We start from the raw sequence: 13,573 nt of genomic DNA on the forward strand, positions 1-13,573 counted from the left end.
CTACGTCTTAAGGGTTAGACCGACGAAGCTCCGTCTGAGTCTCCGCCCCTTGTACACCAACTTAATATCCTAGCCTTACTCCACCTTTTCCGCCTGACTGTTCTTCTCTGGGTCCCTCTGCCCCCCGTGGTCTCTTCCTTCCTGGACTCTTCTGACGCTGACCCCCCGGACCCTCCTGTCTCCTTGCGTCGGGCTTTAGGACCTGGCTCCCTTTCCGGGCTGCTTACTGCGCCGCCTTCCTGTGCATTTGAACTTGGCGCGCGCGCCCAACCTTCCACTTTCTGCTTGACCGTTTCTTCGCTCTCCGATGGAGGTGTGGCCACTCCTGACTCATGCCCTCCCCCCTGCTGCGAGCTGCCAGAGCTCGATACCTGGCGCCTTTCCTCCCCACTGCGCTCTGTTGGTGACGCTGGCCCCGATTTCCAACTGCTGCCCTCTGAACCCTCTCTGGACCCTTCTTCCTGGGGTGTCCCCCTAAGCTCCCCCCTTGCTCTGGCCACTGGCGCTCCTTTCTGTGAATCTTCTGATTCACTGGACAGACTCGGAGATCTCGGGTCATCGTCGTCACTCATCTTTTCTTCGGACTCCTCCCCCTCGTTCTCTGTTTCCTCCCTTGCCCTCGCCTCTGCTCCTGAACCCCTGACAAGTACCTTCTGAATCTAGGATTCTATGGTTTTAGGATTCTAGGGCTGCACCTTCACTCTACTCACCAACCCACCAGCCATTCTCCCCATATCAATCCTCTAGAGCTCCCCCTTTCTACTCCCTTCAGCTACCAAGCTTGGTTTTCACTTTCCCAACCCCATTTCTGAAGCCACTTCTCTCATCTATTCTGAATCCCTGCTTTGCACTCCATTTTCACCTTCACAACCATGTCTATGCTTCCCGCTCCTTTTGTGCAATTCCCCCTTGCACACACCCCCATGGTAACTTCCTGCATCTCCCTCATCTCATACACTGCAACTACTTTCATGCCTTTCATGGCCCTGCTTTCATTTTCACATCCAGTCCCATGCCTTGTACTCCCTCTTTCCTTGCAATCCCCTTTGCACTCCCATTTTCTGTGTCTTCAAGACAGGGCTGGCAACGTCAACCTGGGAATCCCTTGCAGACAACTGAAGTGCCTGGAGACAGACAGGTCACACATCCATAGCAGTGACCAAAGGAAGAACAATGGCTGGGAGGAGCGCAGAGAGAAGAAATGCCATGATGTATCTGCAACAGCACAACCAGACACCTTCATCTGCCTCAATTGCAACAAAACATGTCTTTCCCATATTAGTCTCTACAGGTAAAGTAGTGCTGCAACCTTCCAAGAGTTTGACTTCACCCACACCCACACCCCAAGGCGTACTCCTCCATTGTCTCCCAAGACAGATGAATGCCAACAACAGCTCAGCAGAGACTGGGGTTGCTTATAGCTGTATCGGGGATTAAGAGGCAATATGCTAGCAATCTTCGAATATCTGAAGGGCATAACGGATGCACCAGATGATAGGACCCAAAATAATGTGTTCAATAAATAATGCAAGAAAGAGGGTGTAAAGATGTGGTAAAGGTAAAGGTAAAGGGACCCCTGACCATTAGGTCCAGTCGTGGCTGACTCTGGGGTTGCGGTGCTCATCTCGCTTTATTGGCCAAGGGAGCCAGTGTACAGCTTCCGGGTCATGTGACCAGCATGACTAAGCCGCTTCTGGCGAACCAGAGCAGTGCACGGAAACGCCGTTTACCTTCCCACTGGAGCGGTACCTATTGATCTACTTGCACTTTGACATGCTTTTGAACTGCTAGGTTGGCAGGAGCAGGGACCGAGCAACGGGAGCTCACCCCGTCACGGGGATTCGAACCACTGACCTTCTGATCGGCAAGTCCTAGGCTCTGATTTAACCCACAGCGCCACCCGCATCCCAAAGATGTGGTAGGAACATATTAAAAACTTGCCAGGTCCAGTGTGAAGCAGCTCACAGCCTTCAACATTGCCCCTCCCCACCCACCTTACCTAAACTGCAGCAGACTTACCAGGCATGTCGCGTTTCCTTTGATTCCTGATGCTTGCTTGCTTGCTTGCTTGCTTGCTTATTTGTTTATTTATTTATTTTTCTGGGGTTTTTGTTTGCATGTTGATCTCTTGAATGATTAGAACTCAAATGCTCCTGACACGCCACAGTGGAGGGCAATAAGAGGAGTGGATACAATAAAACAAAGCAAAACATTCATCTTTCTTTTTTTGTTTTTAAGGCGGCTAAGTTTCACCTCCGTTATCTGATTCATCCACTGAGAAAATGTGTGATCAAAATATTGTTTAAAAATATCAGAACCTGTTGTTCTTTCTGCAATATAAATACAAACACCTGCTGTCAGAGCTGCTTGAAGATCCTAGCTCACAGAGGATCACGCTAGCCAGCGATCATTAAGTAAAAGTCTTTATTGAATTACAGTTTCCATTCTCACGCTGCTGCGCGCAACTCTACGTCTAGTAGCTAGATCGGCGAAGCTCCGTCTGAGTCTCCGCCCCGTGTGCACCAACTTAATATCCTAGCCTTGCTCCACCTTTTCCGCCTGACTGTCCTCCTCTGGGTCCCTCTACCCCCCGGGGCTTCTTCCTTCCGGGATTCTTCTGACGCTGACCCGGACCCTCCTGCCTCCTTGCGCCGGGCTTTAGGACCTGGTTCCCTTTCGGGGCTGCTTACTGCGCCGCCTTCCTCTGCATTTGAACTTGGCGCGCGCGCCCAACCTTCCACTTTCCTCTTAACCGTTTCTTCGCTCCCCGATGGAGGTGTGGCCACTCCTGACTCATGCCCTCCCTCCTGTGGTGAGCTGCCAGCGCTTCCCCCCTGGCTCCTTTCCTCTTCCCTGCTTCCTGGCGGTGACGCTGGTCCCGATTTCCAGCTGCTCCCCCCTGAGTCCCCTCTGGCTCTATCTTCCTGGGGTGCCCCCCTAGACTCCCCCCTTGCCCTGGCCACTGGTGCTCCTTTCTGTGAATCCTCTGATTCACTGGAAAGACTAGGAGATCTCGGGTCATCGTCATCACTCATCTTTTCTTCTGCCTCCTCCCCTTCGCTCTCTGTTTCCTCCCTTGCCCGTGCCTCTGCTCCTAAACCCCTGACATCCATCCCCCCCTCGAAGCCCCCCATTCCCCCCTCCCCTCCTTCCGGTGCTGGAGCTGGGGGCTGCTGTTGCAAAGGGACGAACGTCGGATATCGGTCGCTTCCCGTGGCGGGTCTCCATCTGAAGTCTCGCGGGTCTTCCTCCCTGCTCTCGTCGACAACGGTCACCTCCGCTTCCATCTCTGTGCCGCCGTGCTCGAAACCAGGGTCGTCCCCGAAAACGTCCATGTCCGTCTCTCCCTCACTTCCTCCTGGCGGTGTTGCTCGTCCTGGGCCTTCCAGCCACCGTCTGCGGAACTGCTCCTCTGGTCTATCGTCCCACCAATACGAGGGTTCTGATGCAGATCCCGAGGGTGACCCCTCCGGGGAACGGACGTCTTGTGTCGGGTCCTCGTCCGAGTCGAACCCCCGGAAAGTGCTGGCCGAAAGCGTGGGCGTGAAAAGCCAGTCGTCGAAAAAGTCTGCTGGCATAGGTCTATGGGGGAAGAGGGCATGAAACTCGTCTTTGAGGAGAGGTTCGTCCAAGGCGTAGCCCGGCACCCAGCTGTTCGCACTGGCCGGGGTGCCCTCCTTGGCGAGAAAGTATTCTACCCCCTCTTCCCCCCATCTGGAGTCCAAAATCTCCGTGACTTCGTTGATGCGCTCCTTCTGTGCCACTCCCGCGTGCCCTGTTCTGTCTCTGACCGGACTCGGCGCCGTTCCGGGTTCCTGGAACCTGTGCGGTGCCCTGTAGGGAGTGAGCACCGATCTGTGGAATACCGGATGCATTCTGGAACCCTCCGGAAGTGCCAGTCTGAACGCTACCGGGTTGACCTGCTCTTCGACTTGGTAGGGCCCCAGTTGTTTATGCCCTAGTTTCTTCTTGGCCAACGACCTGGCCGGCACTGCGTGGGCTGCTAACCAAACCCAGTCTCCCACGTGGAGCTCTTCGCCAACCCTTCTGTGCTTGTCCGCTTGTACCTTGTATGCGTGCTTGGCCAGCTCCAGGTGGCGCCTCAGCTGATCGTGGACTTCCTGCAGCTCCGACGCGAACGCATCTGCTGTCTGCGGCTCCCCCTCTCCCATTCTTTCCAGTCCCGGGAAGGTTCTGGGGTGCCTCCCGTTGTTGGCGAAGAACGGCGTGACCCCCGTGGACACGTGCTTCGTGTTGTTGTAGGCGAACTCGGCAAGCGGCAGGTAATCCACCCACGTCGCAGGCTGTTGATTTGCATAACATCTCAGGTACTGCTGCATGATGGCATTGACCCGCTCCGCTTGCCCGTTGGTCTGCGGGTGTCTCGCCGACGCCAGGTTGATCTTGACGTTCAGGAAGCCCATCAGCTTCTGCCAGAAATTCGAGATGAACTGCCGCCCCCGGTCGGACAGAATAGACCGTGGCAGACCGTGAACCTTGAACACGTGGTCTATGAACAGTTTGGCGGTTTGCTCCGCCGTGGCCACCTTAGCACACGGAATGAAATGCGCCATCTTGGAAAACAGGTCTACCACCACCAGCACTGCCGTCTTGCCCCTCAAGCTGGGCAGATCCGTGACAAAGTCCAGGGCCACCCTTTCCCAAGGTTCGACCGGAGTTTGCAGCGGTTCCAACAGTCCGGCCGGCGGTTTGTGCACTGGTTTGGCCCTCTGGCAGGTGTCACACCTCGCCACGTAGTCTGCGACCTCCCCTCTCATCCCAGGCCACCAGAAATCCCTGGCTACTAATTCCACCGTCTTCTCCTTGCCAAAGTGCCCGGCCGTGGGCGCGTCGTGCAGCTGCTGCAGCACCTTGGCGCGAAGGTCGTCTCCCGGCACGTAGATGGCCCCTTTACGGATGAGCAATCCATCTCGTAGCTGGAAACCGTCGGCCGCAGCCGTGCCCCTTTGCACCTCTGCCATCTTTGCTTGCGCGAAGGAGTCATCCTGCAACGCTCGTCGCACCGCCTCCAGGTCCACGGTGGCCGCGGCGCACGCCCATACTGTTGGTGCGAAGATGTGCATGGCGGCCGCTGGCGTTGCGTCCTCCAGATACTGTGGCTTACGGGAGAGGGCGTCCGCCATGATGTTAGTGTCCCCCGGGACATACTCTATGCGGAAGTCGAAGTTCGCAAAAAACTCAGCCCAACGTATCTGCCTCTGGTTTAGGAACTGTGCCGTGCGCCAGTGCTCCAGATTCTTGTGGTCCGTGCAAACCTGCACCGTGTGCTTGGCGCCGATCAGGAAGTGCCTCCACGCTTTGAACGCTGCATGAATGGCCAGCAACTCCCTGTCCCAGATGGTGTAGTTCTGCTCGGACTTGCTGAGCTTCCTGGAGTAGAACGCTGCCGGTCGCCACACCCCCTGCTGGTCCTTTTGCAGCAGGACCGCCCCCACGGCTCTGTCCGAGGCGTCTGTCTCCACCCTCATCGGCCTGCTGGGGTTGACGTGAAGCAGCTGCTCTTCCGACGCGAAGAGACGCTTGAGTGCCTGAAAGGACTGCTCCGCCTCCTCTGTCCAAACGAACTTCTTTTTCTTGGAGCTAAGCGTGTCTGTGATGGCCGCTGTCTGCATCGCGAAGCCCTTGATAAACTTGCGATAGAAGTTCGCAAAGCCGACAAACCTCTGGACCTCCTTCCGGTTGCGTGGACTCTTCCAATCCAATACCGCGCGAACCTTGGCGCTGTCCATGGCGAGCCCCTTGTCAGACAACTTGTAGCCCAGAAAATCCACCTCCGTCACGTCAAATTGGCACTTCTCCAGCTTGGCGTAGAGCCTATGTTGCTTTAGTCTGGTCAGCACTTCCTTGACGTGTCTGTCATGCTCCTGCTGCGATTCCGAAAAGATCAGGATGTCATCTAAGAAACAGACGCACGTCTTGTAGAGAAGTCCCGCCAACACGTGATGCATGAAAGCTTGAAAAACGTGGGAGCCATTTTGCAATCCAAAGGGCATAACTCTGTATTCGTAGGTACCCAGTGGCGTGAACATGGCCGTCTTCCACTCATCTCCCTCCCGCATACGAATGAGGTTGTACGCCCCTCGCAGGTCTAACTTGGTGAACACTTTCCCCTTCCGCACCTTCGCCAGGAGGTCGTCGATTCGGGGCATGGGGAAGTCCGACGGCTTGGTCCCATTGTTTAAAATGCGATAGTCCACGACCAGTCTTTTTTGGGGCGTGTCTCGCTTTTTAACAAAGAATACTGGACTGCCCCCCGCTGCCTTGGACTCTCGGATGAAACCGCGCTCCAAATTATGATCTATGAACTGTTTGAGTTCCTGCAGCTCGTCCTCTGACATGGAATACAGTTTCCCCTTAGGCAGCGCCACCCCCCGGCAGCAGGTCAATCTTGCAGTCATATGGTCTGTGAGGGGGCAGCCTGTCCGCCTCCTTCTCGCAGAAAACTTCCAAAAATTCTGCGTACTTGTGGGGAATCGCTTGCAGCGTGCCTAGCAGCAGCTGTGACTCCTCTTCCTCTCCTTCCTGCCGGGGCACGATGCAGTGTTCAGCACAAAAGGAAGAGCCGAAGATCAGCTGCCTCTGGTACCAAGCCAGCGTTGGGCTGTGCTTGTCCAGCCAACTCATTCCCAATACAATGGGCGTATCCGATAGTTGAGTGACATTGAAGCTGATGATTTCTTTGTGATTTCCAAGTCGCATCGCCATGGGCGGCGTCTGCTTCACCACTTGCCCCCCTAGCAACTCCCTGCCATCCACCGTGACAACCTGCAGGGGCAGTGTGGCCGGCAGCAACTGTATAGCGTGCTTGTCGACAAAGTCCTGCCCTATAAAGTCCGCGTTGCTGCCCGAGTCAACTGTGATGGGCACGTCAGTGGTGATTCCATTGGGCAGCTGGAGAGATGCGGTGAGCCTCACCATTGGTTTGGGCGGGAGGGGGTTCACGGGCTGTAAAACCTCTGGGGACTGCGTCACTAACACGTCTGGCTGGGCCCCAGGGCCTCTTCCTCCAGCCAGACTGCGTCGTTTCCCTGCTGTGGTCCCCCTTGCTGCGGTGCTGCAGTCACCATTGCCGAGGCTGCAGTAAGCTTGTGGAGCCTCTGGGGACACTCTTTTGCCATATGCCCTGGCTCCTCACAGACGTAACACTTCCTGTTCCCTCTAGGAGGCTTCGCTTTCACTGCTGCCGGTGCTAGGGCTCTGGTTGCTGACTGAGCCCTTGCACCTCCAACCTCCATAGGTTCGGCTCCTCCTCCTGGCGGAGGCGTGGATTGCGCCCGCGCTGCTTCTCTGGGAAGGAAGGAGGGGCCCCTGGCTGGTTCGCGCCCTCCACGCCCTTCGTCCCTGCTCCACGGACGTTCTTCCAGCCTCACCCCCACTGCCAGTGCCCTCTGAACGACCTCCTGGGTGGTTCGGGGTCTCTCCCCCCTCGCGATCTCATCTTTAATCGAGTTGTGCAGCCCCTCCCAAAAGAGGTCTCTTACAGGAGCCGAATCTCTGTCCCAGTCCAGGGCACTGACCAAGGCGAAAAAGCGGGCATGATACTGCCTGACGCTGGCCCCCCCTTGTCTCAGCCCATGCACCTCCTTCCGTGCAAGATCCACGTCAATACTTGATAAAAAACACCCATCCATCGCTTTAATAAAGGCATCTGCATTCTGGAGCGCCGGATCCTTATCTCTCCATAAATTGCGTAGCCATGCTTTCGCATCCCCATGCAAATGGGACATGATGAACCCCACTCTCTCTTGTTCATCTCTAAAGTCTTTATGCAGCAGTTGCAGTGCGCACAGTACGTCGGCTCTAAAGTTGGGATACTGTTGCAGGTTCCCATCGAAGTGAGAGACCAGCCCGCATGTCCGTCTCGCCAACCCAATTCCCTCCTGCCGGGGTGTCTGCTTTGTCAGCACGTCTAACCTGACCTGGAGATCCCTGCAGGCGGCAGCTGCCTCCTCCTCTCTCTTCCTGGATGCGAGCGCCTCGGCGTTCAGTTGTGCCACTGCTTTTCTGAGTTCCTCTATCTGCTGCTCAGCCGTCATGTCGTCTGCCGTTCGTGAGCTCGCTAGTAGGCACCTGTTTCTCTCCCCTCCTCGAGGCTGTAGATGCCCACAATCGTGAGACGGAGCTTACTGTCAGAGCTGCTTGAAGATCCTAGCTCACAGAGGATCACGCTAGCCAGCGATCATTAAGTAAAAGTCTTTATTGAATTACAGTTTCCATTCTCACGCTGCTGCGCGCAACTCTACGTCTAGTAGCTAGATCGGCGAAGCTCCGTCTGAGTCTCCGCCCCGTGTGCACCAACTTAATATCCTAGCCTTGCTCCACCTTTTCCGCCTGACTGTCCTCCTCTGGGTCCCTCTACCCCCCGGGGCTTCTTCCTTCCGGGATTCTTCTGACGCTGACCCGGACCCTCCTGCCTCCTTGCGCCGGGCTTTAGGACCTGGTTCCCTTTCGGGGCTGCTTACTGCGCCGCCTTCCTCTGCATTTGAACTTGGCGCGCGCGCCCAACCTTCCACTTTCCTCTTAACCGTTTCTTCGCTCCCCGATGGAGGTGTGGCCACTCCTGACTCATGCCCTCCCTCCTGTGGTGAGCTGCCAGCGCTTCCCCCCTGGCTCCTTTCCTCTTCCCTGCTTCCTGGCGGTGACGCTGGTCCCGATTTCCAGCTGCTCCCCCCTGAGTCCCCTCTGGCTCTATCTTCCTGGGGTGCCCCCCTAGACTCCCCCCTTGCCCTGGCCACTGGTGCGCCTTTCTGTGAATCCTCTGATTCACTGGAAAGACTAGGAGATCTCGGGTCGTCGTCATCACTCATCTTTTCTTCTGCCTCCTCCCCTTCGCTCTCTGTTTCCTCCCTTGCCCGTGCCTCTGCTCCTAAACCCCTGACACCTGCGTTCCGTGTTAAATCTGCCACACATTTTGCAAAAAGTTTGGTTTCACAATCTGACTAGATAGAAATGCTAGCGCTCCCTTTCAGTGAGGATTTTTAAAGAAACAAAATTACAATGGCTTGTTCTCTCCATGTTCAAAAAGCCATTGATGGGGAGAAAAAAATAGCACATAATGCAGGCTTGGAAGACAAATAAATATTTTTTTCCATGACTATTGTTTAGTCAGGAATTTACTTATAAGCCCAGCTCAAGCTACTTATGATTATCTTAGTTAATTTAATGCTTTCCAGAAGGATTGATGCATGCTTATTCTATAGATTGTATCCAACTAAATCACTGCATGTGCAGAATGCATGTGAGCACAAATTATTTTAAAGGAAAATACAAACTCTTCAGTTTGTGGGGTGCTTTTTATCAGCCTAAGAGACACACAGTAACAACTTGCTCCTTCCATATTAATTTAAACAAATGGAAGGGCTCAAAGGATTTCCTGTATAAAAACAAACTGAAGTCCTTTCCTAACCACATTGCCATACATGCTTCTTGCCTAATCATGCAGCCAAATTACACCATGCACACCTGCAGCTAAATGCCAAGAGTAGACTAACATTGCCCAATGAGAACCAAACCCCAATGGTTGATGTTCAAGTATAGACTTTGACAAGCTTTCCTCATTTGCTGGAAACCAAAGAATGGGAAAGTATTGTTGTGCTCAAGTCATGTTTGCGGGTTTCCCACCAGCATCTCTGGTTGGCGACGCTGAAAAGAGTTGATGTCTTTAAGACCACAATTCTGCCTGATTCCCCATTCATCAATCAAAGACTATAATCCTAAACAAATTGACAGGGGAGTAAGCCTCATTGAGCATAATAGGAGTTATTTCCAATTAAACATCTATAGCTGTGCACAGCTAGAAACAACTGAGTATCCTCCCTTCCCAACACAGCCTTTATATGTTAAATATTTCCTTACTACTTTTTCCCACATAGCACATACTAATCAGCCTCACAAATTCACAGTATGTCATTATTACATGTTTACTACAATCCACTCATATTTGAAGCTTTATCAAGACTATTTTGTGCTGTTTATTTGCCCGGCATGAATTCTTGAGTACACAGAAAGCCCACACTTTGTGAATAAATATAGCGCATTGTAGCCTAGATACAGGTAGCGTGAGAGTGTAAGTACATAATAATGATATGCTGCAAACATATAGAATCTATAATTTGCACTTGCTTCTTTGCTAAAGGCCAAGTAAAGCCAGGAGATTTTATAAAGTTTGTGGGAAACAACACAAACTGCAAATAAGCCATTTCAATACATAACAATTTGAGCAATTAGCTAAGCATATGGGACAACTCGCTTAGTACTTTGTAACAGCACAATCATAAGCATGTTTACGCAGATGGAGTCCCACTGAGTTCTATGACACACACCCGCAAATAGCTGGTTTTGTTTTATCACTTGTTGTTTGCTACCCAGGTCTCCCAGGGCATGAGATGAATTCAATAAATTAATAAAATAAGTAAGTGTTCATAGGATTGCACCTTGACAGAGACAACAGAGAAGCAGTTCTGTTTCATTTTAATAGGTGCTTATTTAAAATCTAAAGTGCTCGCTTCACATAAATCATGACTTCTGTGCTTATGTGAAATCCTCCTTCCTGTATCTGCTTATAGAAAAGAAATAAAAATTATTAACATCCAACTATTAACATCCAGTGGTCTTGGAAAAGCTGTGACTGGTGTTTGAGAAGCCAATTGATGCTTCCTGTTACAAATGTGCTTAGTCAGAGGATGTGCAAATTATCCTGTCACTCAACGGGCGCAGTTACATTTTCAACTAGTTTGAGACAAGTGTACCCTATCAGGTCTAAACAGGGCTCTTCTCAAATACGATGCCAGGGTGCCAAATCACCTGGCCTCCAAGTTGCTACAGCATGCGCTGCACTGCCCTGTTCATTTTCCCTCCTCACCCTCACTCATGCCCAATGCCCCCAGGCACCCCCCTCCCACAGCATAGTGTTCCCCTGTGGGGAGGGGGTAGGGAGTGTATCCCTCAATGGTTTCAGGCACTTCCTGGCCCCCACTGTAGCCACCATGGCCCCCCTTTGCCTGCATCATCTCCCCTGAGAGGCTCACAGCACTAATAAGTGTCTATATATCACAGTACTTCAAAGTTCCTTTGGTTCAGTGCCATGGCAAAAGAGGGGAGAGAGCTCCCAGACTCACAGCCTTTGACCTTCACTTCTGCCACTACCAAGTATGTTGACCACTTGAAAAGTGCCAGCTGCTAATTCAAGGGTCAGCAAACTTTTTCAGCAGGGGGTTGGTCCACTGTCCCTCAGACCTTGTGGGGGACTGGACTATATTGGGGAGGGAATGAACGAATTCCTATGCCCCACAAATAACCCAGAGAGGCATTTTAAATAAAAGGACACATTCTACTCTGATTGCCAGGCCACCCACAGGCCAGATTCAGAAGGCGATTGGGCTGGATCCGACCCCGAGCCTTAGTTTGCCTACCCATGTGCTAATCTTTAGCTGCTTCAGAGACCCACACATGTCTCTGTCACCACCGCCACCACATTCTTCAGGCACTGAAGGAGGAGGATGCCATTTTCTGCCTTTGGCTGCTTTGGCTGCTCTTCCATGACTCCTTCTCCTGACCAAATCTATCCTCCACTGAGGTCATAATGGAGCACAGTTGGCTTATATAGCCAGGAAACAGACCAGAGCCACTCCCCCCAGCTCACTTGCAATTGGCTACAAACGTGGGCAAACCCTAACATAAGGTTACCAGATTTTTTTCAGTGAATCTGGGGGCACTTTTCAACTTCCTACTAAATAGATGGATTTTGTCAGGGGACTGATTTGTAAATCCGGGGACTGTCCCCGGGAAATGGGGATGTCTGGCAATCTTACCCTAACAGCCTAGTGCAGCTGGTGGAGGAGAAAATGTTATCCTCCGGCCTGCTCCTTCACAGCCACGCTGGGGCACAACCTCCACCTCCCTCCAGCAGCCAGTAAGTAGTCTTTACAAATATGTTTAATCAGAGCATGTGCAAATTATGCTGTCGCTCAAAGAGCACAGTTACATTTTCAACTGGATCATTAGAATTCAGGAGGGGGTGTGTGTGTGCTGACTTACAGTGCATTGCTGTATGTGCCTACTCAAAAGTAAACCTCACTAAGCTCCACTACCAAGGGGAGGGGGCAGGGTGGCAGCTGCCACCCCTAAATCAAGTAAATAAATAAAAATACTTAACTAAATGAGGTTCTCCTCCCCTCTCCAACATGAAGCCTGCCCCCGCTAATATAATTCCTGGCTACACCCATGCTAAACTCAGCAGGGCTTGCACCCAGATAAGGAAGTATAAGATTCCCTCTTAAGCTATATAACGACCCCATAATGAGACTCAGTGCATTCAACCAACCATGAATTGTAAATATTTATGAAAGTGTGCCCTTGCCTCTTGAATCCTAGAAGAACCACTTATATTTTTCAATAAGCAATGTGACTAGTGCATCACTGCTTAGAAACGGAGGGCTCATTCTATTCAAAGAGGCTGGACTTGCATTGTATAGAACAAGGACACAGGCTCATTGTGGAAACTACCAATAGATAACAGTGGCGGTTTCTTCTCCCCTTTTTTGTTTTGTTAACAAAAAATCAACCTATCTAGATGTTTTTTTAATTACAAAGAAACAGCTGCATTAACATTATAATATATAAGACAATCCATCTGAGTTAAGGTGAAAGCACAGTGTTAATTTCTAGTTCTAATTAGAATCTGGAAGCACATTTTCTACAATGCAAGGCATATGGTTTAACCTACACAAGCTATGCTAATTGTGTATTACAGTAATTATGCCTTTCTTTTAAGTATCTGTACACAAAGTATTGCTAAATTTAGTTCTCTGTCACATGCATTGAATAAGTTTTATAAAGGCTTGGGGTGGGAGGAATGGACGAAAGAGTTATCAGTGCATATTTATTCCATGTTGCCTTATTAACAGAGATTTTGCAGTTCAGAGTAAAATACTCATCAATATAGGCAAATCCTATATATGAATAGTGAACTCATTATACAAGCACATATCTTAATGTTGCCCAAACAGCTCAATTCACATACAGAAGGGCAGAGACAGCAGGAATGGGGGAACCCAGAGACTTGAAGAAGTAGGGGGATGTAAGCCACAGAATGCTGAGGAGTAGGGGATGGAGACAAGTTGGGGGGGATGGAATGGCTTTTCCTGAAAAAAGGCATGGCTGGTGTAAGTTCTGACACACGTCAGCATAAAGACTTTACCATAGTTCTGCTGATTAGGAACAGGAAATCCAGATCGCATAAGCATAAAGTTCCATACAGATTCAGATCAAAGGCTTTGCTCATGAAAGGCAGGCCAGCTGAAACAGACCTTCACTTGCTGGTTGGAACCCTGAACAGGAGCACTGTTTGTGGCAGTTCCCTTTTATTGTTAGCTGCCTTGAGCGTGCTAATAGAAATGCTGATTCTAAATAAAATCAATAAATCTGCACATTGGATAATTGTGAACTAACAGAATTATTTAATCTTCATCGGATGACCCTTGGGGTCCCTTCCAACTCTACAATTCTATGATTCTGTGATCACCACCATCTAGATGATTTTATCTAGAGGCAA

Source organism: Podarcis liolepis (assembly GCF_965112155.1).
Source record: "Podarcis liolepis genome assembly, chromosome: 8".
NCBI classification, from domain to species: domain Eukaryota; kingdom Metazoa; phylum Chordata; class Lepidosauria; order Squamata; family Lacertidae; genus Podarcis; species Podarcis liolepis.